Below are 27,545 nucleotides of genomic sequence, written 5' to 3' on the forward strand. Positions count from 1 at the left end.
GGGCTCTCCTCATGGAGCCTTCTCCCAGCCCTTACACTTTAGGCTTACCAGGTCATCAGCAGAAAGAATGCTACAAACCATCCACTGAGTTTCCAGGAGGGGATTTTCACGGGTCCAGCGTGAATTATGTGTTGTTCTCTGAGAAAATGGAAACAGCACCCTGATTGGCTGGCCAGACACAATAGGTGAAATAGAAGTATTGAATTCAGCCTTCACATTTTAAGAGGAGGGGAACAGTTGGTGGCTTCAAAGTAAAATTGGAGCATTGTTCCCCAAGAAGGCAAAGAGAAAGTCAAAACTGACAGATCCCATTCCAAGCAAGGGTTCAGAACGAAGGACATCAGCACACACATGCCTGTAAAACTGTGAGCCAAGAAACGTTAGTGCAGCAGCTGGGTAAACCTGATGTTGATGCGGATGAACTCTTTTTCTGTGTTCTTTTCTTACAGACAGGACCTCAAGGTCCCTTCACTTGCTGAGCCTCTAGTGAGCCCCCTGCCCCATGCCTGGTGCTATGCTAGATGCTGAGGTCGACGCAGCAACAAGACCTTCAAGGCACCTGGGCCTGAAGTCTGCCTGGAAACTGAACCATGCTCCAGCCATGTTCTATTTCTCACCAGCTGGGATTTTCATTTCATCTTTCTTCTCCAATCAGACGGGGACCTACTCACATCCCTCTGCATCCTAAGCTCATGGAAGGCATGTCATGAAATGGAATGTATCACTGGAGATGCAGGTAAGAAACCTGAAGCAAATGACCTCATCTAACCCTCATCAGCCTCTATCCTGGCTCTTGCCCTCACAGCAGGTACAAGGACAAAAGGCCCATTGTCCTTAGGAGCCTATAGGATAAATGGAGAGAAAACGTGTCTTTGCTAGTTAATCTGCCCTGATAAAGAGTATTGTTTTATCTCCTGCCATCACTAAGGTCTCAATGGGTGAATTCTACTGAGGACAAAGTCTGCGTTGTTTTTTCCAACTCACTGAGATGATTAAATTGACCTTTCATATACTCTACGGGTGTCACAAGCCAAGTGCCAAGCAAGGTGTTGGGGTGCCTTGAGAATATTCTCCTGTACTCCCACAAGGGGCATGCCATCTACAGAGATGCTGTGGGGCTGAGAAGCAGTGTGCTTCTCTTCAGCTTCACTTCTAATTTTTAAAATTAGGAATGCAATCCCTTTAGTAAATTCGTGTTTATATTAAAAATACAAAGAAAGTACAACAAATTGTCTCCTTTTCCCCAACACCTTCTTCTAATTTTCCCTAATGATATCATTTACACTTATGGTTTGCTAAAATAGTGAGGAGGCAGTACCAATACTTTATTATACTAATTATATTAGATTACATCACAAGTACACGGTTTACTTAGGTTACTCTGCATTGTACACGTTGCCGGTTTGGTCAACATTATGACACATACCTACCACTGTATGGAACAATATGGAGGAGTTTTACTACCTGAAAGTCTTGTGTATTCTACCAGCTCACCCCTCATTCTCACCTTCCACTGTCCCCAGGCAGGTGCCAATGCTTTCACCTGTTCCCGAATGTCATAGAGTTGGAATCATCTCTATGGTCACTCAGACAAGCATCTTTCACGTGGCATTGGGATAACTATTCCCCCCTGCTTGTGTGGCTTGAGAGCTCATTTCTTTTTACTACTCAGTAGTTTCTTGAAGTGCTGGGAGTTGAACCCAAGGCCTTTCACATGATGGGCAAATGGTGTGCCATGGAACAACATCCAGACCTTATATTGCCCAACAGTTTCTGCCTTACTTTAAAAGCCTTTCGTGTAACAACTAAAATTCTTGGTCCTGTCTCCCAATTTTTTCATTATTTCCTATGAGATAACCTAAATTTTAGAAAAATCCTTGTTGTATGTGTTATTTCAAGAACTAAAATGACTAAAAAAGCAGTTTCAAGTGCTTTTTTGTAAGGTAGAGAAACAGCAAATTGTCATACATCAACTGTGATCCGACTAGATTAAGTTGGCTTGAGCTTCAGGCAGCATCGAGGTTCATGGCAATTGTATCCAGATGAATTGATAGTCATATAATTAGTGTTTCTCCTGGAATAAATGATCTCCTGGTTTTTTCCCCAGCAACACAGGAGGTCCCACTTACAGTTAGTAATAATGTTCACAAACTCACTTTTAATACATTGGTCAAACATTTTTCATTTCTATTTACATTTCTGGAACAGAACATACCTAATCTGTCCAGGAAAGCAGTATGGTAAGAGGTGTTCCTGTTCAGTTACACTGTAACACAGAGGCTGGGATGGGAGCTCACTGTGGAGTGTATGGCTCATAGGATGCCAGGGCCGAAGCTGAATGTCCTTGCCATGCCTGAAGAGATTAGTGTTCTTAAGCATCCAGTTCCCCCCAAGACTCGGTGTATTCATCCATAAACCACAACTAATGATAGTTTCCACCTTCTAAGACTGTTCTGGAGGTCAAAGGGGAAAACCCATGGAGCGTATCAACAGCAAAAGCAACAACAAAAACCCTCGGCAAACAGCAGCAAGCTGTACAGGGCCTCTGGTCCATGGAGAAAGGAAGGGCTGAGTCCATTTAGGTGCTCATTAAATTAGTCTACAGGGGCAAAAGCAGGGTTAATCCTGTCACAGATGTGTTCCTAGATAGCTAAGTCTGTCCAAGAAGTCAGCTTCACTGAGGTGAAGGGAAATGGAAAGGTCAGGGGCCATGTGAAACGTTACAGAATTGAGTACACCAATTTTCCTTTGTGGGCTCTACCCCTGCTACAACAGGGCCACTGATAATAACTTGCAATCTTCACTCTGCCTGCCTCAAAAGTCCCATTTCCTGAGCAAATAAGTGTCTGCACTGGAGAGGTCATTAGCAGATAGCATGATTCCCAAGTAAGGTGTGTGTGTACGCACACATATGCACATGCTTGAGCACATGTATGTACTTGTGTGTGGAGACCAGAGATTGATTTTAGAGATCTTCCAAAATTGTCCCCATCTCATTGTTTTGAGACAGGGTCTCTCGTAGAATCTGGAGTTCACTTTGTGGTAAGACTAGCTGGCTGCCTAGCCCCAGAAATCCTCTTGCCACTTGTGACTGGAATTATAGGTGTGCCTTAACATTCTAGGCTTTTAAATTGGGTTTTAGGGGATCTAAACTCAGGTCCTCATGCTTGCGTTGCAAATACTTTACTGTTAGAGCCATCTCTACTGCCGTGTGTGTGTGTGTGTGTGTGTGTGTGTGTGTGTGTGTGTTTCCCAATGCTGGTCAACAGTTAACTTGAGGTTAACTGAAGGATTCATAATCACTCTTTGCCTCTCCCCAATCCTCTTTCTCCCCTTATATAGTTTTACCATAAGATCGTGATAATATGAGAAATCAAAATCTCAGATTCCATATTATAAAACGTGAGTCAGGAGTTCCCACATCTGTGCATCTGCCAGTGGGCTCTTGTGCCCCTGTGTTTTAGCTGTGGGTGGTGTTTCTTCCCGTGCCATTGCTTCTCTCTCTCTCTCTCTCTCTCTCTCTCTCTCTCTCTCTCTCTCTCTCTCTCTGCCTCAGCATCAGTGATGCCCTGAACTTGGCACTTCTTACAGAGTGATGACCAGGAGGCAGCAAGGCAGGGAGGCTCAGTGGTCTATTGTTCTTGTTTAGAGAGAACAGCTCTACTTGCACTTCTAAATTACTGCTATATAGAAGAAGGAGGAGGAGGAGAGAAGGAGAGGAGGAGGAGAGGGAGGAAGAAAGGAAGAGGAAAGAAATGTAAATCTCACAGCACTCTAGACATTGAACATCGTTTTTATCATGATTTACACCCTTTACTTGTGCTGAGCAAGTTTGCTTTACCAAAGGTAGATTACAAACTCAGCACCAGCCTGTTCCCTTACATCTTTGTGTACCCAACAAAAGTGCAGATGGGAATCCTAGAAAGCATGCTTGAAGGGATTATGGGAAGGGAGGCCCTGGAAGATGGGAAGAGAACAATATGATGTTGGGGAAGCTATTGTCTAAAGTGACAGCAGGTGGGCTCTATGAGTGAAAACCTGCAGATATCAGCAAAACATGATCTACTGTCAGGGCTAGAAATGGACTCAACTGTGTTTACAAAAAGAAAAGGAAAACAAAGCAATGGTGAATTAAGGTACATTAGCAACCACATGATAGAGTATCAGAAATGAGATAAGCTTAGTGGCTGATGATCACAGACTTCGGAATAAGAATGGATTTGAAGCCAACTTGCCAATTTAACTGTTCATTTCAATAAACCAATCCAACAGTCAACCCCTGCTTATGGGAAATGAGATAATGCTCACCTCAGTATTCTTGAAAATTTGATTTGATAAAATGAACAAAAGTGCTTAGTTCAGGTAGAGTTTTATGAACTGTTCCCTTTTATTCAATTGTTAAGGATTCTGAATGAAGGGGCACACCACATGGAGCGCCATTGAACTTTATCTCCATAAAATCTCATATATTCTGAAGAAGCTGGTGAAGCCAGTGTTCGGTCAGAAACAACATGGAAGATACTGTCTTAAATAAATGAAAGCTGAAACTGTGTGTGTTGAGACCCCCATTAAAGCAAGGATTTTGAAGGATGGCTTCTGATTGTTTCTCCAGAACCTTGGGCATCTGGGTCAAAAGCACATCTTCATTGCTATTGAAAATGGATTCCGTTTACATCAGTCCTATTTACAGCAGCTTTCCCAGGACGCGAATAAAACAAGGCTCACTCACCCACTGGCTTGCAAGCTCTGCAAAGTACAGTCTTCTACTGTGACATGTGTCCTGGCAGCATGCCACTGTCTGCCCAACCCTCCTGTAGGGTTAGAACCACCCCTCCACCGCCCCCACATCCCATAAAATCACGGAACTCTTGGGAAGGTACTAAGAGCCTGGAAGAAGTATTCAGCATCTCTCTTGAGATGAGTAAATTATGTGGAAGACTATGGGTATTTTATGATCTGTTGTAGATGGATAATTCAAGGTGCAGCTTGCTTTTTTTTTTTTTTTAAAGCTTAGCAGTGGCAGTGAAACTCATTTTCCACAACTCCCAAATGGTTTTGCAATAAATCTGTGAACTTAATCAGCTTCCTCTGTTGAGGCCATCTCCCCTAATTGTGTTCTCGTGTGAAATTGACATGATGACAAAAATGCTACCTCTCTGGAAAGAAAGTGTGGACCTCCGTAACCTTGGTAGTCACAGTCTCAGTCCCCGGTGAAAAGGAGCCGGGGTTGCGCTGTCTCCCGCAGTATTTGTCTTCTAGGTAATTGCCAGATTCTTCCTTCTTGGTCAACAGTAGGACAAAGAAAATCCTGAACTAAGTGCCTTTGGGACCATAATGGTCTAGTAGCTAAGGGGACTGCCAAGTAGATTTCGAGAAAGTCCCACAAGACGTCTGCAGAGCGACAAGGAATGGTGACACAAATGAGCTCGGAGATGAAACACAGAACCCCAGTGTCTTGATTTCATCTCCTTCCCCGCTCTCTAGGAGCCAATGCCCTCTCTTCTCTACCCTCCATGCCAATAATGGCGGGTTCGGGGGGACCGGGCAGGAATCTTAACACGGCTGAAGGCTGTCAACTGGTAAAAGAGCCCGGTGAAAAGAAGAGTGGGCTTCCTATTCCTCAGTTCTTGGGCTGACATGACCTTCAGAGCTGCAGGGGTTTGTGGGAGTCAGTGGGTGTGGTCTGAGAGGGAGATTCAACAGTTGGAGGCTGACCTTTCAGAGTCGAGATTTTTTCCATCCTGGAAAATAAGAACTGAGCATAGAAATTGAATTAGAAGTGGAAGGATTTCCCAAGGCTCTCATCTGTCTCAGCTGCATCCACAGAGCCTGGCCTGGCCTTGCTCCTGTCATTCCCAGCTAGGATTCCTGCTTATCCCTCCTAGCTCTTGGCTGGGCACTGAGGTCGGCAGAAGCACCTTGAGACAAGCATACAAACTGAGCTGTAGTCAGCAGACGCAGCCTCAGAATTGGAGGAGGAACTGGGAAAACATTATTTCCCTGCAAATTGGACACCCTCCTCACTCCCACAACAAAAGAACTAGTGTTTCTCAACGCTCTTGCCTCAGGCCCTTACCCGCCTGTGAATAGGGGCACTGAGGGGACAGAAACACCATAAAATCCTGGGTTCCCTCCGCTCAGCCTCGAGCTGTGGTTTCCCATTTCCGCCCACTGGACAGCTTCAGTATTAATTGCTCCCAAAACCAACAGTAAAATTTCACTACCAGTCCTTGCAGGCAAAGAAACCCTCAGGTCTTCTGGGAATTCTGGAGCAGTGCTCGCTGACCCTAGCGTCCCTCTCCCGGTTTACACACGAGCGAGTGGTGGGGGTTCCAGACAGTTCTTTGGTTTGGGGAAGAGGCTCTCCACACAGAGTAGTCCAAAGCTGCACATGAGAATTCACTAGAAATGCAAATGCTCGCATCATCAGAAGGCCCGGGACTTGGCTGGCTCCTTAGTTCATTGAAAAAGCTGCAAGTGATTTCAGTTCAACTAAATCATGAGGATTAGTGATCTAGGCGAGGCATTTATTTTGTCAGGACACTGCAGACTTTTATTGTTGTCTGTGGGGTCTTTTCACTCCCTTTGGCATACTTCCTTTAGTTTCTGTCTGGCAGGCTCCTATTCAGTCTTTACATCCTCTAAAATATCCTCTACATGTAAGTTTGCCACCATCCTTTCTACCTAAGTGAGTAAAATGTCCCCTAGTTTGGGTCCTGACATTTGGGGAACCTACTGATATATTTTGTTAAAACCACCAAGCTCCCATGTTCTGTACCAGGCTCAGAAATATGAACATGTTTACATCAACAAATGCTTTATATAGAATATTGGGAGACTATCCTTTCGTTTCTGGTCATGCCAAAATACAATTTTAGATCCTATCCGGGGCTTAAAGCCTCACCTCTGACATATGCTGGCTCTGTAGACTGAGGTAGCGATCTGACCTCTATAATTATCGTGTGTAATGAGGAAACACTGGTAATGTTTACCCAGTGTGACTAGACGGCGAACGGTGCGTCGCTTAGCACAGTAGCTGGCCAGTGAAGACGTGTTGTGAATGTCAGTTGCTGCTGCTCTCTGAAGTCATGTTACGGTCGTGGTCATCTTCATCCTCACTAGCACGTCATTAGCAGTGTTTACTGGGCCTGGAGTAGGGAACACAGGCCAAAGCATCTGTGAAGGTTTGTTTGTTTGTTTGTTTTAAAGATCAAGGTTGTGGGCTTATCTCTATACTCCCCTAGTGCTGACACTTACTGTAGGCAAAGTTGACTTTTCATAAAATATACTAAAACAGTGTCGATGTCTTCTAAATTGCCTTTCTCGATTGCCCGGGATCCATCACTGCCGAGAGTCCTGGCTGAGTCATTTAAAATGATATTAGATCTGTCCACCATTACCCCACTCATAACATCTTTAAGCTGTAACTCTGGTTCATATTAGAATATTAGAAGCTGTAACTTGGTTTCACATTAGAATCATTTGGAACACTTTCAAACAAAGCCTGCTCCCACATCTCTCAAAGACTCAGCTTTGGCTGGCATGGTGTGTGACATGGGCATTGGGTCTCCCAGGTGCTTCCAATGTGCAACACCACTCCACTTCCTGTTTTGTAAATTCCTTTGTGTGTTCCGGTACATGTGTATGCGAGCTCATTCATGTGCACATACATACGCCTGTATGTGGAGGCCAGAGGATAGCCTCTGGTATCATTTCTCAGGTGTTGCTTGTCCCCTTTTTCCATTTGGTTTTCTTTGTTTTGGTTTGTAGACAGAGTCTGCCACATCTGCAGCTTGCCAAGTAGGCTACCTTGCTGGGCCAGTGAGTCCCAGGGATGTGCCTCTTTCAGCCTCCCCAATGATGGGATTACAAATGCGTGCCATATCAGGGTTTTAAAACATGAGTTTTAGGGATCAAGGTCAGGTCCTCACGCTTGCAAGGCAAACAGATTACTGCCTGACCCATCATCTCTCTGGCCCCTCTAGCCATGTTTCTTAGTAGCACATCAGAAGACTCACAGGAAGCGTCACTTGTGGCTCAGTACAGCTACTCAAGTAAATAGACAACTCTTGCCACTTTTCACAAAATTAATGTGTAGTGAGAGGTTGGTCACAGCACATTAGTCCAACAACCTAACTGCCTGCAAGATGTTGCAAGTGGTGTAGTGTTCTAAGTTAGCAAGTCCTTTCCTGATAGAATGATGCCTAGACTTTAAACATCTGAATAGCATTTCAATGGCACTCATAGCCAATGCACAGCCTTCTGTAGCTCATTCTCCAGGCTACACTGCCCTCTCCTCTTACCATCTTCCCAGGAAAACCAACTCGATCCATTGTCACCAGTGCCTCAGAAGACTGGAGGGAGATACCCTTCCTGACCGTATAGTTTTTCCTCTGAGATACCCATGTCTACGGATGAGAGAGGGTCAGTAGCTATTTTGGGACTGGTGTTCTCTCTTTCAGCTACAAAGAGACTATCACAGACTATCTGTGTTGCTTGCCACCAAGAAGTCCACAGGTGAAGAGTCCTCTTGTGATTTCCCATCAGTCTCCCCAAGTGTTATTTTCTCTGGGCACCACTTTGCTGACAACAGAGCTCAACCATCCTATGATTACAGCAAGATGCCTCCTTGGGCCAGGGTCCCTGGGCCTTTACAGCAAGGCTCAAAGCTCTGACTATGAGTGAGTTCATAAAGACCAAAAAGAAACATATTTCAGTAGAGGAACCCATAGTTTTTTAAAAATAACCCTCAAATAGGTAAAGGGAAGAGACAGAAAAACAGACAAAGTTGTGGTAGGTTTTATTTATTTGTTTGTTTGTTTATGTATTTATTTATTTATTATTTAATTTAAAAATCCTGCTTAACCTTCTAACCTTGGAGAAGGAGATGTAGTGAGTTAGGCAGCCACGCTCTCTGTAAGTTCCGTCTGCCGATCAGTTCCAGCTCAGACTCTTTGCTTTCTCTCTTCTCCTCTTAAGCCTCCCTTGTTCTTCTGTCTCTTCCCATCAGCATTTCTTTCATCTCTCTGGGTGCGTAAGTGTTCCCGAGAGTGCATATGTGTGAGCATGGCTCAAGACTGGCTGTCCTCCCCAATCTCTCTCGCTCTTATTTTTTGAGAGAGGGTCTCTCACTGAACCTGGAGCTCACTGATTTGGTTAAACTGGCTGGTCAGCGAGCCCTAGGGATCCTCTTGGAGTATAGGTGTGCCCTACTGCTCCCGGTTTCGTATGTGGGTGCCAGGGGTTGAACCCAAGTCCTTATACTTACATAGCAAGTTCTTTAGCAGCTGAGCTACCTCTGCCTCTGTCAGTCATCACTTCTAGGCCCAAGGAAAATACAATAAAACCAGAAGAGAAGAGAGAGAGAGAGATGCCAACCAACACATCTCAAGACTTGCTTATGTTCCGGGTTTGTTGGGTAACACAGACCCTTTTATCATTACAAAACATAACAAAGGGATACCATGCACACATTGTTTATGATACAGAAACCAGGTTTTGGTAATAAAATATAATCTTGCAAAAGACACAGTGCTGGCAATATTAAAGCCAGGATTCAGGTTTAGAGCTCTACAGCCCCTGAACTGTGCTCTTCGATGTGTACATAGATGGAGGAGAAATCGCCTGGCTCACCTGTCAGAACAGCTTGAATTTCAGTTCGGGTCTCCAGCTTTTACTGTAACCCCAGGCATTTTCTTCTCAGTCTGACCATGCCTGAGATACCAGAGGGAACCCAGATGAAGAGTTAGAGGACTTGGTGGGACAACTCTACAAACCACGCTAGGGGCTGATTCTGAAAACCCAGCAGCTCTAGAGCAGGGGGTCTCCTGTGTGTCTGTAGGAGAGAGAAGGGAGCGAGTCAAAGATGGGAGCCCAGCGAGCAACAGCTCTGGGGAGCCAGCAGCCAGTGTTTGCCAGCACCATGCTGTTTGCCAGTCAGCCCTGAGCCATTGGCTCTAGCCAGGTCAACACATCACACACAACACAACACAACACAACACAACAGGTCATCTTGAGATGACCCTGTAGCTAGAGTTTTCCTGCCTGGCCCACAGTCAGGACAAATCTCTCTCACCTGCCAGTCCCACAGCCGCTCAGACCCAACCAAGTAAACACAGATTTATATTGGTTACAAACTGTATGGCCATGGCAGGCTTCTTGTTAACTGTTCTTACAGCTTAAATTAATCCATTTCTATAAATCTATACCTTGCCACGTGACTCGTGGCTTACCGGCATCTTCACATGCTGTTTGTCATCGTGGTGGCTGGCAGTGTCTCTGACTCAGCCTTCCACTTCCCAGCTCTTTCTCCTCCTTGTCCTGCCTATACTTCCTCCTGCCTGGCCACTGGCCAATCAGTGATTTATTTATTGACCAATCAGCAACACACTTGACATACAGACCATCCCACAGCATGACCCTAGAGCTGAAATGCAGCTTGGCTTTTGGCTAGGCTGCTTCCTCCTTGGGGAGCAGGAACCACACCATGGCAGCAAGAGGAATACCAAAGCCAGGCCCCACAATGTGAGGAAGATTGAGCATGGGAAAACGGAGCCTTCATCAAATCTTTGGGTGTGCTTTGCTATGTACATGTGGGGATAAATCCCAAAGCCAATAACCTTCCTATTACAGAGAGCTAGGTGCCTCCCCGACCCGGGTGCACACGCGGGGGGTGGGGTGGGGGGTGTCAGCAGGGGTACCAAACAGGTAGCAGGAAGTTGTTTGTTTACTTAAAAATTCCTCTGTGTTGCTTTGGTGCTAGAATGGAAGCGTTTGTGCTGTCTTTTGCAATGGACAGACAAGCAGACATTCAGAGTTGGCAACACTAAAACATGGTCTGGTGATGTTTATCCAGGAGTAGGCATGGGTGGTGGTTCTTCAGCCTCTGGATAATATTTTAGAATTTAAAGTCTATAATAAATTATTTAACCTAGGCTAAAATAGTCTTCTTGGAAAAATAAACCAATATATATAAAATGGGAGGAGGACTAGCTGAACAAAGAATCAGCCGGGGCTGGGAGAAGGCAATGTTTGCAGCAGGGTTTGTGTCTGGAATGGAATGGACCTGGACCTGTGGGAGGGAGGGAGGGCTGCTCCTCACGGGGAATCGGGGAGTCCTCTTCTTTCTTCTCTGCCTTACCTCCTCACTTTGTCCTCCCTCTTTTCTCTCTCCTCCCCTGAGTCTTTTTTTCTCTCTCCACCAGACTGGCCAGGAAGAAGAGAAGTGTGTGAGTATGTGTGTGTGTGTGTGTGTGTGTGTGTGTGTGTGTGTGTGTGTGTGTGTCAGTACTTTGAACATAGACGTTACCTTGGGACTGTGTTAAAATGTAAGCTTTTAACCGGGTAGGTCTGAAGTCAGGGCTGAAATCTGTATGGTTGCTGGTCCTGATCCACAGACCACACTGGAGTCACAAGTGCTAGAGGAAGTTCAGATAAAGTTGTGATAGAGTTGAGCTATGCTTTGCCAAGCTAGTAAATTGGTTATTTCATTCATTCTTTCAATAAGTACTTATTGAAACCTGCTTTGTGCTGGGCCCTGAGCCAGCACCAAGCATATAATAGGGAGCAAAACAGACTCTGTCTATCTTCATTGAACTTGGAGCCTAGTGTATATGGCACTTCAATCACATGTACAACAAGATATGGTGCTGCTGTTGCTATACATCTAATGAAGGAGAGGTATAGGGATCAATGAGATATGAAAATGGGTAACCTTCATGGAATGGCCATAAAAGTCTCTCAGAGGAAGTGGATATTGAACTGAGATCGGACCCTAACAAAAGGTATCTATTGCTATTTTTTTTTATCATATTGTTTGATTGACTGACTGATTTTACACCTCTGTGTACGTGTGTGTTTCTAGGCACTCATGCCGAGACTCACATGTGGAAGTTAGAGAACAGCTTTCAGGAACTGGTGTTCTCCTTCCACTGTGTAGGTCCCTGAGATTGAACTGAGGTCACCAGGCTTGGCAGCAGGTACTTTTACCCACTGAGCCCTGTCATTTTAAAAACAAGAAGCTAACCATTAGTTGACCACTTATTTGGGGCACATATATTACTAAGCATATACCTGTGTATTATCTCATTTAATTCTCCTAGCAACCTCCCAGGATGTTATCATTATCCAAGTTTGAAATTACACTAGAAAGATCAGCAGCTCAGAGAGTTTGTACAAGGTCACACAGCTGGCACATGACACACTTAGAACCCAAGAACAGAGCGTAGTTTTCACAATGTCAACATCACCTGACTGCTGCCATAATCATCCAGCCAACTTTCACCAGGAAGATCCCTGATCTACTGAAAAGAATGAGCTCCTCTGCTCCTTCTGCAACCCTAGCCACACTGAGGTTCACTGTGCTCATGGGGTGTGATACAACAGGGCAAACCAGAATGCCTCTCTAATATTTGCACTGGTTTAGTTATGATCATGAGTAACGGATACTACTTTTCAAGAACCTTCTGTGTGCCACATATTTTCCCAAGAACTTGACTTATGAATGTATCAAATTGCCATGATAGTATTGCAAAACCAGAGTGATATCACACATACACACACACACACACACACACACACACACACACACACACACTGTATATATCTTTGGTTTATGGTAGGGAAATTGTACCCTGGAGAAGGGAAATGGCACAATTTGTGTAACGTAGAGTGTGGGCTTCTAAAGTTGTTTAGCACTGTGAACCGGTCCCCAGTGAGTGGCCTGTGCATGCTCTGTGATGCCCAAGGCCTTTACAAGGGGCAAGTGGTCAACAACTCTCCTAATAGTGCTGAGACGTTATTTATCTTTTTTATTGTGTTGGCATTTGCAGCCATGAGTCAGGAGCAAGGGTGAATAAAAAGCTGTCTCCACCTCAGCAACATGTTTAATTTTTTATTAGCGATGTTAATCATGGAGTTGAAGTAGGTTTTTTCTTAGATAGATGACGATTTTATATAAACACAGACACACAAAGTATCAGAAGATAAACATGACTACATCTGGAAGCTAATGCCTAGAAATAGTATCCACGATTACAAAGGCCTTTGGGACAACCACATACAATCATCAATAATGTGATTTAAATTTGTACTTAAAAAATAGAATTTTAGAAAGCATGCAGCTCCAACAAGGACCTTGTAAACTTTTCACCTCTTCAGGCCTTTTTAAGTGAGAGCTGTGGCGATATTAAAAAAGTGACTTCTAAAAACAATTTTGGGAAGATTGGTGAAACTCAGTGAACCGGTACCTTCAAACATCCACTGCATACATTAAAGGGGTCTCTTCTTGGTTGAGGAGCTGGTGACAGTACAGAAAGGACATGGCTTCTACTGAAACAGACCATGAAAAGTTCACTGCTGCGCTTTCAGATTCCACACTGCAACTAACCTTTTTGAGAATATCACTCGCCAGGTGCTGCGTGCCGTTCAAGTACGGCTACAGCGACTTAAAAAGCCATTAAACTAACTGCCTTTTCCAATTATGCATCTACGGAGCTGAACTGTCTTCCCAGACTTCAGTCAAAACAACCCATCACAGCAGATTGAAAACAGAAGTAGATAGGATCATCAAGCTGCTTTCTATTAAACCAGATACTACAGGCAAGTAGATACTACTCTTTTGACCAAGTGTGTTAGTCAGAGTTCTCCAAAGGAACAGAACTGATAGGATGAATGTGTGTAATTTATTAGAGTGGCTGACAGGCTGTGGGCTGTGTAGTCCAGCAATGGCTGTCTACTGTCAGAAAGGCCAAGGATCTGGTAGCTGTTTAGTCCACAAGTCTGGCTCTCTCATCAGTCCCAATATGATGCTGGAGTTCTGGGGAATGCCTAGAGAGCTGCTGGTCTCCGTTCTACATTGGAATCCTGAAGAGGTAGGTTATAATCCCAACATAGTAATGTCTCAGCAACGAGACAGATGAACTTGCCAGGGAGAGTGAGGGCAAGCAGGCAAAACCCAAAAGCTTCCCTGTTCCATGTCCTTTTCTGTGGGCTACCACCAGAAGGCATGGCCCAGATTTAGATGGGTCTTCTGACCCAAGTGATCTCAATTTAAGGTGGGTCTTCCAACCTCAAATGATCCAATCAAGAAAATCCCCCACAGGCATGTCCAGCTGCTTGGGTTTTTGTTGACCCAGATGTGGTCAAGTTGACAACCAAGATTAGCATCTATCACACCAAGTGTTTGGTTGCTTTTGTTTTTGTTTTATTTTTTGGAAAATATAGTAATTTCTCTTTAAAATATGTGTTAGTATATAGTGAGTTTTTATTGTTTAAAATAATTTAATGAAGACATTCTATAAAAGCTCTAATTTTGAAAACAATAAACATCAATCATGTATTATATAGAAATGAAACTATTCTGGGTCTGCATTGATATTTTTAGATATGTAAGGGAGTCTTGAGCCCACACATTTGAAGATTTTTGTGTAAGAACATGGCCTCTGTAGCCACATCCTCCTGGGAGACCTACACCATCATCTGTTAAGAGATTTTGGACACTAAGCAGTGTTCCCGATACTCTGCCTTGGCTTTCTTTCTATGTGAAGGGAACAGCAACCGTAGTTCTAGTCTAACAATGCTTGTGAATTTTGAGGGAGTTGACACCAACAGTCTCTTCAAACACCAGTGCCCATGCTGGCTCTTGTCCAGTTCTTGAATGAATGTTCTTCCCACTAGAGTCACTCTCAGAAACTCCATGCTCCTTATTTCTGGGATTTTTAAAGAGGACGTTTACCTTAGCTATTGCCCACTTCTGTGAATATCTTCCCAAGGATTAAAAAAATTCAATTCACAGAGCAGTGTTCCAGCTAGACAAGACCAGACAAGGAAGTGCTACTTAACTTTAGTGGGAGTCACTTGCATTGTACAGAGATGATGATGGGGAAAGATAAAGTATGAAGAAGAGGAAAGACCATATGTGGTATGAATACAGCTGTCCTAGGATGGCCACGAAATGACACCACCACCCCACCACCCTGAAAAGAAAGGCAATTTTGAAATAAAATCTGAGGCAGGGAAGCCATGTGTTTATCCAGACAAGACAATTCCAGGCATAGGGAATCTCAAAGGTAAAGACACGAGTAGATTTGCCTTGGGTGTTATAGGAAGAGCAGGGATGCCAGAGTGTGGTGAAGTAGAGAGTACAAGGCAGGAATAGAAATGTGAGCAGTGAGGCAAGGGCTGGCAGACCCTTTAGGATCTTACTGGCTCAGTGGGCTCTTCTGAGAAGGCAGCCCAAGTGATCTGCATCCGTGTGGTAGCATTGGAGGGTAAGATATATGGTTATAGTCTGGGTCTGTTTGCAGGTAAAGCTAATAATAATTGATTATGAATAAGATGTGTTGTTTAAAGAGTGGAGTCTCAGAATGTTCTAAAGTTGGACCAACTGGAGTCCTAGAGTTCAGTAATTGAGATGGGAAACACTGAGCAGTAGGCAGGCTTCAACAGGCGTATGGGAAGCAGGCCAGAGCTTGGGCTTGGAAATGATAATTTGGGGATAATTTACTTACTAGGCATTCACATTTCTTTTGGATATGCTCAGTTATGAGCCAATCAAAAAACGCAGTTGCTATGTTGTCAGAAAGAGCTGGAGGGGGGGGGGATAAAGATGGCTGCCTTTCTTTCTTAGAAGAACAAAAACCTGAAAATTTCCATTTTAGAATGTTTTTATGTCATTCTGGTACAGTTCCAGAACCAAACACCCCATGCCAGGTGCAGCCTTATTAAAGTTTCAGAAGAAAAGACTATCTGTTCTGAGACACAATGCCTGGGCTTGTGGAACTAAAAATAGCCCCGTTCTCATTCCCCAGGGTATTTGAACTAATTGCTGTCCACTATGTGTCTATGTAGATATGAGACGTTCTCAGGGCTCATCTGTCTGCCGCTCACTCTATTCCTACATTGTGGATATTTTAATTTTTCATAGCTCCGATTCTCTTTCTTAAGAATACAACTTTCTTATTTCATTCTTCTCTCTTACTGATGCTGTTGTATCTGGCAGCCTTATACATCATTGTCTTTGAAAACAAAGGCAGCATTTCCCAATTTAGTATCATCTGTAGATGTCATTAACGTGACATCCATAACTTCATCCAGGAACTTAAGAAAGGTTATCAAATAATATGTGGATCATCTTACAGTTAAGGCAAGTGAAAGGTCATTGTTTGAAGGACAAAAAAAATCCTATTGTTTTGAATGGTTCATCTGCTCAGCTGCAAAGGACCAAAGATAGATGTTTTTATGGCGATGCCAATTCATTTGTGTGTTAGAGGTGATGGTGCTCCCTTTTACCACATAATTTTGAAACAACAGCAGGCCAGAAATGTAGGTTTCATAACCTGAAATCTGTTATCTCCCACAAATACCATGAACAACAGTAATGGAAAAGGAAAATCCACGAATGTGTTTTGACATAGTTATCATGTCTGTTTCTTCTTAATGAGCCAAACTGGGGAATTCCTACTACACGGAGGCCATGTAGACACAGGATTGTCAAACTACCTGATGTACTTGTAAGGGACACTGGCTTTATTGATCATCCGAATGTTTATCTCCCTATCAGTGATAATGCAAACATGATATCTCAACTTGGCAGTCTCTACGGTGTGCCAATGCTGTTATGAAGTCATGGGATGGAATTTAGGAATAAATTCCCCAGCTTATCAGCAGGCTGAAGACTGTGAGAAGGAATTCACTTTCAGCAGTTCCATAAACCCATGGAGTAGGTCCATGCATGTTATTTCAGTTCTGCACGATGGATATGGGGCAGCTTTATTTTCCTCTTCTTGGTGCTGAGAGAAATGTCTTTGGTGGTTTTGGAACTGACTATTGACCTTCTCAACTGGGTAATTCCCTATCTTAAGAAAGTTTTGGCTAATGTATGAGTTTTGTCTGAGGGGAGGGATGGAATGAACCAGGCATTACCTTGGGTTAACTCAATCAATAAATGAAAAGCTATCTAGGTGTGCACATGTAGTCTTAGTTACTTGAGTGATTAATACAGGGTGGTCCTCAGCCTAGGTAGTTTGAGATCAGCTTGGGCAGCATCAACATAAAATCATTGTCTGGTATAAAGACACAAAGGTCCTGCTGTGTAATAGTGTGAAGAAAGCAGTGAGGGCCCGGGAAAGACTAGAATTAGCAAGGGAAGAGTTGACAGGGCCCAAGGCAAGGTCCAGCTCTGCTGTATATTCATCTGCTGGTTTTCTCTGCTTATTTCCCACAGTGGGAAGAGATGCCCACCCACAGCTCCCAAGACCACATGTGGGAGCTCCAGCCACATGGAATGACTGAGTCAACACTATTCTTTATCTAGGAAACAGTGACCTGGCCCACTTCAGGCTCCCATCCCTGTTCCAATTGGCTGTGAAATCCACAGACATGGCTTCTGTTGGTCTTTTGCTATTGATTGGGTGAACATTAGTTAATAATTAATTGTAAAGTGGTCTTATAAACCAAGAAATGTCATATACTCTACTTGGAAGAGAAGTCCAAGAACAAGAAAATTTACATAAGGGCCAATAAGAAGACACTAGAAGGGAAAATCCCAATCTTATTATTCCTGTGCAGTTAGTATCTCAAACATCTTTATCCCACACACATGACAAACAGTCCATGGGAACAGCTCAGCAGATGGGGTGGACACATCAGCAGGTTTATCACCAGTTTTCAACGCCTTACAAACATCAGGCGTGGCTCTGGCTGCCACATGCATCTCTTCAACCACACTGTATCTCCCTGCAATTGTGTTATGTACTGAAGGAGAACATAGAGTTCTGTGAGTCTTCACCAGATGCATGTCAAGTGCTCCCTCGGAGTCCAGAAAGAAATAACTATGGTTTTGAATTTGGTTTTAGAAACTTGTTGTGTGGACAAATGAGTCTGAAAGGATTCCATTCACTTTACTACAGGGAGGCTTTCTAGGCTTTTCCAGTCAGATGCTCTTCTGGGTAGCTGAAGTTAGAAATGTTTTGTTGGAAGCATCTGAAAACTGAAATGTTCTGACTCGTGGGCTTGAAGAAGTCGAGGTGCCACTCACTGGCTAACACAGGACATTCAAACATGTCACCAGAATGGCCTCTCCAAATCTCTTCACTTCAATTCCCTCTGCATCTACTTCTCTTCTGTACGACTTTAGCTAGAGAGAGGCTCCAGGTTTCATGTTGCTTTTATTGATTTTTATATTATTTATATTTCACAGCATGTGAAAAAGCAGACTTTCATGCCTCCACTCACTCCCAACTACTTCTATTGCACATTCAAGCAAAAGTCCACAGATAATGCTGAATTAGTAGTTACTGGGTCACCAGCCAACCACTGAGCCTTGGATGAGGTTCTGATTGATCGATTAGGACTCTGTCACGTGCCCAATCATGGAGTTGGAATAGACACATCTCTAAAATTACCACAGTAATAGACAATAAAGGAAGCAGCATTCTCCCAAACGAAGTCCAGATACTGATGTCCAAATATGGAAGAAATGAGGCTGAGAGGGTGTATTAGTTACTGTTCTGATCACTGTGACCAAATACCTGACAAAAAAGCTGTTAAGGAAGGAAGGTTTTATTTTAGCTTACAGTTTGAGAGGAGACAGTCCTCCATGGGAGAGAAAGAATGATGGTAGCAGGAACTTTCAGCAGCTAGTCAACATTGCAGCCACGCTCAGGAAGCAGAGAGCAGAGAATGCTCTTGCTTGGCTTGCATTATAGTAGAATATTAGTTTAAGGTGTGTTACTTTTGCTTGTGTTGCATTTGTTTAATGCTGTGAAGCTGTGTTACTGTGCCTGTGTAAAACGCCTGATGGTCTAATAAAGAACTGAACAGCCAATAGCAAGGCAGGAGGAAGGGTAGGTGGGGCTGGCAGGCAGAGAGAATATATAGAGGGAGAAATCTGGGAGAGGAGGAAGAAGGAAGCAGCCAGAGAAGGAGGGGAACTCTAAGGGGTAGCCACCCACCTACACAGCAAGCCATGGAGTAAGAGTAGGATTTAAGGGAATGGAAAAGCCTAGAGGTAAAAGGTAGTCGGCATAAGTTAAGGAAAGCTGGCAAGAAGCTAAGCCAAGCTAAGGCCGGGCATTCATAATTAAGAATAAGCATCTATGTGTGTGATTTATTTGGAAGCTGGGTGGCGGGCTCCTGAGAAAAGAGTGAAAACCCCCAACAACATTACATTTTCCTTTTTATGCAGTCTGGGACTCCAGTCCCATAGAATGGTGCTACCCACATTTAGGGTTGATATTCTTACCTTAATTAACCTAGTCTTGAAAGTCCCTCACAGACATACCCAGAGACTTATCTTTTATGATTTTGTTTTATTTATAATAATTTTTTTCATTTTTTGAAATTACAAATTAATTATATCATTTTGTTTTCTTCTGTTTCCTGAAACATCTCCTATGCATTACCCCTTGCTCTTTCTCATATCCATGGGCTCTTTTTCTTCAGTTGTCATTATATATATTACATGTATATATGTATATTCCTAAATACATAAATGCAACCTTCTCAGTCTGTATAATGTTACCTGATCTTGGTATTAGATAACCAATTGGGAGGATTTTCCCTGGGAAAGACAGTTGTCTGTAGTTCTTTGTTTAGGATTAAAGCCTTTCACCCTTACATGTTAGCATGTCCATTGGTGTCGTCATTGTACAGGTCTTAGTTAGGCAGCCATGTTGGTGAGACTTCAGGGGGGCAGCCTCTTTGACATTTCTAGTAGACACAACCTCACAACAAACTTCCTGTTTTTCTGCCTCTGAAAATTTTTCTGTGCCTTCTTCCATAATGATCCCTGAGCCTTAGGTACAGGAATCATGTTTTGATGTATCAGTTGGGACTGGACACCAACTTGTTCTCTGAATTTTGATCCGTTGTGGTTTTCTGTAATGGCCTCCTTATCTGTTGTGAAGAGAAGTTTCTTTGAGGAGGGATGGGAGCTACACTTATTTGTGGGCATAGAGATAAATATTTATTATGCAGTTATATCACGTTGGTTTAGTAAAGTGGCTGTTGTAGGTTCTCCTCCAGGATCCATGACTTCACTAGCCCCAGGTAGCTGCTAGGTTTCTAATACTAGGCAATATTTCCCTCTCATTGGATGGGCCCTAAAAACTAATTAGAAAGATGTCAGTTATCACCAAGCTTTATGTGTCAGTATCACACCCTTAGGGTTATTATGCCATGTTGGTCATAACTGAGTAGAACTATTGGTTACTTCTGTCCCTGGTAACCTTATATGGAGCCCTCTGGTACCATGGATGCTAGTCCTCAAGGAGGAGGCTGTCAGTCAGATCCTGCTGACGTGTTGTGGGTCCTTTGTCTAAAGAGCATGGTGTCTTCACCAATAGGGACTAACCTTCCACCTCTGGGAGGCAACCAGAGGCAACAGCAATAGCCTACAATGCTTGGGGAGTCTCCTCAACAACCCTGACCATTTGTTGAAGATGCTGTCTTTTCTCCAGTGTATGTTTTTGGCATTTTTGTCAACTATTAGATGGCTGTAGTTTTATTTACTCATGTTTGGATCTTCAGTTTTCTTTCATTGGTCTACATGTCTGTTTTTGTGCCAATACCATATTATTTTTATTACTATGTCTCTGTACTATATCTGAGGGCTGAAATGTTAATCCCTCCAGCTTTGTTCTTTCTGCTCAGGATTGTTTTGGCTATCCAGGGTCTTTTGTGATTCCACATGTACTTCAAGATATTTTTTTCTGTTTCTGTGAAGAAAGAGATAATAATTTTGAGTGGGACTGCATTGAGTCTGTAAATGGATTTTGTATAATGTTCATTTCCACAATATTAATTGTATCAATCCATGATCAAAGGGTGTCTTTCCATTTTCTAGTGCCTTTATCTCTTTCTTCAGAGGTTTATAGTCTTCATTGTAAAGGTCCTTCACTTCCTTGGTTAGGATTATTCCCAGATATTTTATTTTTGTTGGGACTATTGTGAAGGGGAGTGTGCCCATGACCTTCTTCTCTGTATGTTTGTTGGTGATGTACAGAAAAGCTATTGAATTGTGCAAGTTGATTCTGTATCCTGACATGTTGCTGAGATTGTTTATTGGTTCTGGAAGTTTTCTGGTAGAATTCTTGGGATTTCTTATGTATTATATCCTGTCATCTGCAAATAGGGAGAGTTTTCTAATTTCCTATTTGTATTCCTTTAACCTCTTTCTCTTGTCTTATTGCTCCAGCTAGCGCTTCAAGCACAATATTGAAAAGGAGTGGGGATAGTGAACAGCCTGTTTCTTTCTGGATTTCAGTGGGATTGGTTTAAGACTTTTTCCATTTATGATCATGTTGGAAGTAGATTTCTCCAATATAGCTTTTATTATGTAGAGGTATGTTTCCTCTAGTTCTCTAGGACTTTTATCATGAAGGCATGTTGGAATTTGTCAAAGGTTTTTTTCTGAGTCTATTGAAGTTACTGTGTGATTTTTGATTTTAAGTCCATTTCTGCTGAACCATCCTCACATTGCTGGAATAAACCAAACTTGGTCATGGTGAATAATACTTTTGATGTATGTCTATAATCAGTTTGAAAGTTTTTTTTTTGGTTTTTGTTTTGTTTGTTTGTTGGTTTGTTTGTTGGTTTTTTGAGACAGGGTTTTTTTGTATAGCTTTGTGCCTTTCCTGGATCTCACTCTGTAGACCAGGCTGGCCTCGAACTCACAAAGATCTGCCTGCCTCTGCCTCCCAAGTGCTGGGATTAAAGGCATACGCCACCACCGCCTGGCAGTTTGAAAGTATTTTATTGAGCATGTTTCAATATATGTTCAATAGAAATATTGGCCTGTGGTTTTTTGTTGTGCCTTTATGCAGTCTGGGAATTAGCATGATCCTAGTTCCAAAGAAGGACTTTGGGCGTGCTCCTTCTGTTCAATTTTTAATTTTTTTAATAGTTTAAGAAGGATTGACTATAGATACTCTTTTAAAGTCTGACCGAATTCTTTTGTGAATCCATCTGATACTGGAGGCTTCTATTCAGAAGACTTTTTGTTATTGATTCAATATTCTCGTCTGTTATGAATCTGTTCAGGTTGTTGATCTCTTGTTGGTTTAATTTTGCTAGTTTGGCTGAATCTAGAAATAAGTGTATTTCTTTTAAGCTTTCTGACTTAAGGGAATGCAGGATTTTTAATTATTCCCTTTTCGTGTTCTGTTTCTCTGGTACCTGTTGTGATGTTTCCCAGCTCCTTTCCGATTCTGTCCATTTGGGTTCTCTCTTTCTTTCTGTTGCTTAGTTGAAGCAAGGGTCTGTTGACCTTGTGTTCTTCTCCAAGAAGCAGCTCTTAGACTATTGACTCCTGTGCTGTCTTCTTTGTTTCTGTTTCATTCATTTCATCTCTGAGTTTTAGTTTTTGCTGGCTGATGGGCTTGGTTCTGGTTTGCTCTTATTTATCCAAATCTCTGAATTATATGATTAAGTTGTTTATTGATGCTCTTTCTGACTTTTTAATGTAGGCACCTGGGGCTTTAAATTTCTCCTGTAGAACCATTTCTCATGATTTTAGATCTTGTCAAGTTGACAATTGACATCACAGAAGGGAAACCCTACAGGTGTCATATGCTGAAAAAGAAGGACACACACACAATACTTGCTATCATAAAAGCCTCGGGATCATAGGTATTCCAGGTGAGCCATTTGGAGAAAAAAAGATGAAAAGTCATTAGTTTGGAGAAATTTATAAATCAACAAGAGGGATTTTTTTGTTTTGATTTTTAGACAAGGCATCCGTATTGGGTCTCAATGGATATGAAGATTTTCATTTACAAACATGGGAGGAAGGAATTGGAGTCCAACATGATGGGCAGAGGGAAGAAAACGCTATGTTTTGTAAACTATTGGGCCATTGTGCATCAGATGTGTAGATTGACACAAATATGACATTTCTCAGAGCTGTTTCTCTGCTGTTACTGAATATCCATAATCATAGGCCTACAACTCTCTCTCTCTCAATCTCTCTCTTTCTACACACACACACACACACACACACACACACGCACAAACCACACATGAATATATTATGTGCAATTGTGATATTAGCAGTGTCTCTGAATTCTGTCAGTCCTAGGTATGAATCACAGGTCAGCCACCTATGAGATTTATGATCTTAGCAAAATACATTGAGTTTTTTAGCCTGCATGTTCTTATGACAATATAGCTATCAGGTGTCGCTTTGGGAGGATTAGCTGAGATTACCTGTTCAAATCACCCGAAGTGCCATCTAAGACACAATAACACTCAGTCATTACTCCACTGCTTTCTCTCCCATATCCTCATGTAACCATCTCCTCTGGTTCTAACAAAAGAACATGAGATTTATTTGTTGTAATACGTGCACTACACTTGTTGCCCTGGTATTCAAAGCTAGCTCTGACTAGTTGGTGTGTAAATATTAGAAACTGTCCTGAATATCTTTCTTAGTCCCCTTGATCCTTTTCCACTGTTTGGTACCCAGGAGGCCGACTTTTATGAATGACAATGCCCGATTCTCATGCCCTTTGCCTAACAGAGTTATGATACTAAGATCTGTAGAGGGGAAGGAGAATTTGGAGTTTTTATTCCAAAGATTTTGTTTTCTGCAGAGTTGTCACACTTCTTGTCAGAGAGGCTGCTCCAGTCCTCTCCTAGCCCGTCCTTCTGTTACATTCTCTCCATCTTGATAATCATGTACTTCTTCAGATTGAGCGGTTCCATAATCACCATTACTAGCCCTACAAAGGACATCATCCCTTGTGGCCTCTTTTTACTCTGCCCACACCTCTATCAATTACGTTTTCCTTAATCTCTCCTCTAATAACCACTTTCAACAAGACTTCTGTGTCTCCATCCCATGGAATCGTGCCACCCATATTGCCCTGATTTGATGTGGGATCTCTTCCACTCTACCAGTCAACAGCAATAAACAAGTGACTCTCGTTCTCTAGGAAAATATAATCTTCATTCTGCCTATGTCCCTTGGGAATGTCTCCTTACACTAGCTGTAGACACTACATTCTTTCCCTTTCTGTGCTGAGATATCTGGCAGATGAGTATGCAAAGTTTATCATAACATGCATTGTTTTGGTAATGAGTTAATTTTATAAGTTTTAGCAAGTTTGTTTTCTGTGTTTACCATATGGGAACTGTGGATAAATGTATCACAAAAGTCAGTACACTCCCAGAAGATGAAACCCAATTGCTCTGGGAAGCTAATGCTTAGCAATCTGCACCCTAAGGGCAACATGCTCTGGACACTAAAAATCCTACCCTTAGTCATAATTGATTTAGAAAAACACATATTCGGCAATAATTATTCTTTTGTTTTATGTTTGCTTTCAATTGTGCTTCCTTGTATAGCAAAGAGTCAGCATATGAATAAGCAGCAGATATTGCCACCTCCTTTGCAGCGCTGGCGCATACATGTTTAAGATTTAAACTTATATGTAGACGTGCTTTGTTAAAGACAAAACCAAACAACTGATATATCCAAGCCAAGATGATGCGTCAGATCTGATTCCATACTTGGGAAGAATGATGAAAGTCTATTGCTATGTGGACCATCTGGAGCCTATCTCCTCCAGAGGGAGCATGTTCTGCTTTGGGGACAGTTTGCAGAAAATCACATAGGGACCTACCCCTGTTGAAGAGCTACAGGCAGTTAAAAGCTGCTAAGAGAGGAAGAACGTCTTCCCCAGAAATGAACCCCGAAAGATTATCCAATCCCGAGTGGTCAGCCCTAGAAACATATACATTCAAGTAACACTAAACAGACCCAGCAGGTTGCATTTATATATTTATTTGCATATATATATATATATATATATATATTATATATATCAATAATAAAGAAAAACAGGCCATGAATTTTAAAGGGAGCTGGGGGGCTTGTGAGAGGTTGGAGGGAGAAAGGGGAGAAGAAAATGATGTAATTATAATTTATAATTCATTTAAAAGTAATAAATAAATAAACCATCCTCTGAAAAAAATCAAAGCTAGTAATGGTAGCATAATATCATATGAATTTCTTTGCAAATGATGTATAATAAATGATACTGCTTACACATATTGCTTATAAGATATAGAGTCTCTTGGAGGCATTTATGAGTTTTGTCAGGAAAAATCCCTTCTAAATACGTACAAAATATAAAATATACTCCAGTCAGCTCTGAAATATTTGTGCTAATAATTCATTGGGTTTGAATGAAAAGTTATATGGTATTGCTGGAATAGTTTGTCTATTAAATATTTTGGACAGTAGTTATATCATGTGCCCAATGTTTTTTTAAAGTGAAAATACAATTTCTCCATTTCATAGGTGTATTAGCTCCCTATAGATACTATTAAAAAAAAAAAAAAAAAGAACTGTCAACTTGTTGCTCACAGCATCAGAAACTAATTCTCTCACAGTGTTGGAGTCCCAAAGCCTGGAATCGGTGTCCTCCCAGCCAAAACTGAGGTGTTGGCAGGGCCACGCCCTCTCTGGTGCTCTAGGGAGAACATTTGTCTCCTCATCTCTCTCTGCTTCTCCAGGCTGCCGTTCTTGGATTTGGGGCCATGTCATGCCCCAGTCTTCAAGGCCAGCACCAGCAAACCTCTCTTGCCTCCATGTGCTCCTAATCATCCAGTGTTCATACCTTGTAAGAATACATATGCTTGCATTTAGGGCTCAATCCAATAGTTCAGTGTCATCCCCTGATCTCAGGATACTTAGTTTCTTCACATCTTCAAAGTACATTTACTGATTCCAGGAATTCAATTGGTAATACTGTTGGCATCTTTCAGTCTGATATGGTAGGGACTGTCAACTAAAGAGGAGAGGTAAGCTTGAAGGACTAAAATTGAGTGAACCAGAGTCAAGTCCTTGCTGGGCCACTGTCTATCTAGCTCTCCCTGAGAAAGCCAGCTTTGGCCTCACCCTCCTCATCTATAGCAAAGGTGTGGCTTTGAAGAACCTAGATGATTCATAAGTTTCCTTCCATTGTGAAAATCACATAGGCATAGTAGCTGCAGATGAGCTTGTCTCTTATTCTCTTAATAGTGGAGACAGTTTCTGATATTGGGTGGATGCAAACTTTAGAACACCCAGAAAATGACAAATAATGAAACAATCAGAGTGGCCTTTGGCCTGCAGCCTATGACCATATAGGTAATGTCCTTTTCTCTGAGCTAGAGACACACAGACAGGCCTTTTGGTTACTAACTCTATGATTCTGAACTTGATTCCGTGAACCTCGACTCTTGGAGAATTAGATCTGTTCTACATTGATAGACTGTCATTCCGGCTGAGAAACCAGATGCCTGTGTTTTCCTCAGGTCTGACCGCCACAAAGGATAGAGCTTAAAGCTCTTCAGGTCTCCAAGATTGAATTGTTTGGTGAACTTGACCCCAAAAGTCTGAAGAGTCTGGTGTGTATAAATCTATGTAACAGAAACTGCTCTAAGGCCAATAATAATAACAATGGCGTCTCTTGTACATTGACTATGTGCTCTGTGCAGACACAGCACTAGATGTATACTTTATGTGACTTGTTTCATTTGCTCTTTGCAAAAATTTTCACATTGAAATAAGGTTTTTATTACTATTTTTTGGTTGTTGTTGCTTGTATAGTAGAGCTAGGAATGAAACCCCAGGTATCACAGACTCTAGGCAAGTGCTCTATCACTGAGCAACAGCTCCAGCCATTGAAACTACACCTTATTCAACATTTCTTCACTGAGTATCTTCTTAATATCAGACATGTGAATGACGCTGAGGTTGCAAGGACTGACTTAAAGAAGAGACACATATAGCAGTGTTCACATGCATGAAGCCCTAGGTCCAGTCCCTAGCGCTGCATACACTGGGTGTGGTTATACACATCTGTAATGCCTGCATTTAAAAGGTGGAGGCAGAGAAATTAAGAGTTTAAGTCCATTCTCACCTCCACAAGAATCTGTCTCAAAAAAATAAAAACCAAAAAACATTTTATATTAAATGTGTCCTACCCAAGAGAGGCACATGGTGTTACCATAGTTGTTGCAGAAACAAGAAAAATCACCTGGAGAGAAAGTACATGAGGAGTCCCAGACCACAGACGATGTAAAAGTCTGGCTTTTGATCTGGGGCTGCTGACGTTGGAGACTGGTGACAAGGAGGAGGCCAGCCTCCAGATCTGGTTTTCCCACCGTTATTGAAGCGCACCATGCCTGTCTCTTCAGACGGCGATCTTCAAGGGCGTACTTTCTTACCACTGCTATTTGGTTCCATTGTTTAGTTTTCCTGACTCTTTGAGTGTTTTCACTGTGTGGGAATTCTGAAAAGAGCCTGCAGGCCATTCCTGGAGTCTACAACACTGACTTGACTTGTCTCTTCCCTTAAGAGTTTGGTTCCAAGCCCACTTCTAAATAGTGAAAAGTGAGAACACAGACTCACTAACTTCCTGACATGGAAAAGAACCTTTGGCTACATTCAAAATTGTCTAATGTCATGAACTGCAGTGGAAAGCCATGCCCATGCCTATTCCCAACCCTCCTTCCCTCTCAAAGTAGACTGCTATACTGTGTTTATCACTGGGTAA

At 42.4% G+C, this 27,545-nt stretch overlaps 1 long non-coding RNA gene across 1 annotated transcript in view; it reads left to right on the forward strand.

The window, feature by feature from the left end:
• Positions 1-334: 334 nt before the first annotated feature.
• Positions 335-27,545, forward strand: part of LOC131906007 (uncharacterized) — a 156,393-nt gene continuing 129,182 nt past the window's right edge. The window contains exon 1 of the long non-coding RNA XR_009378091.1: positions 335-736. This is a non-coding gene — a long non-coding RNA (uncharacterized LOC131906007). The remainder of the gene's footprint in view (positions 737-27,545) is intronic.

This window comes from Peromyscus eremicus, chromosome 3 (assembly GCF_949786415.1).
Source record: "Peromyscus eremicus chromosome 3, PerEre_H2_v1, whole genome shotgun sequence".
In the NCBI taxonomy this organism is placed as follows: Eukaryota; Metazoa; Chordata; class Mammalia; order Rodentia; family Cricetidae; genus Peromyscus; species Peromyscus eremicus.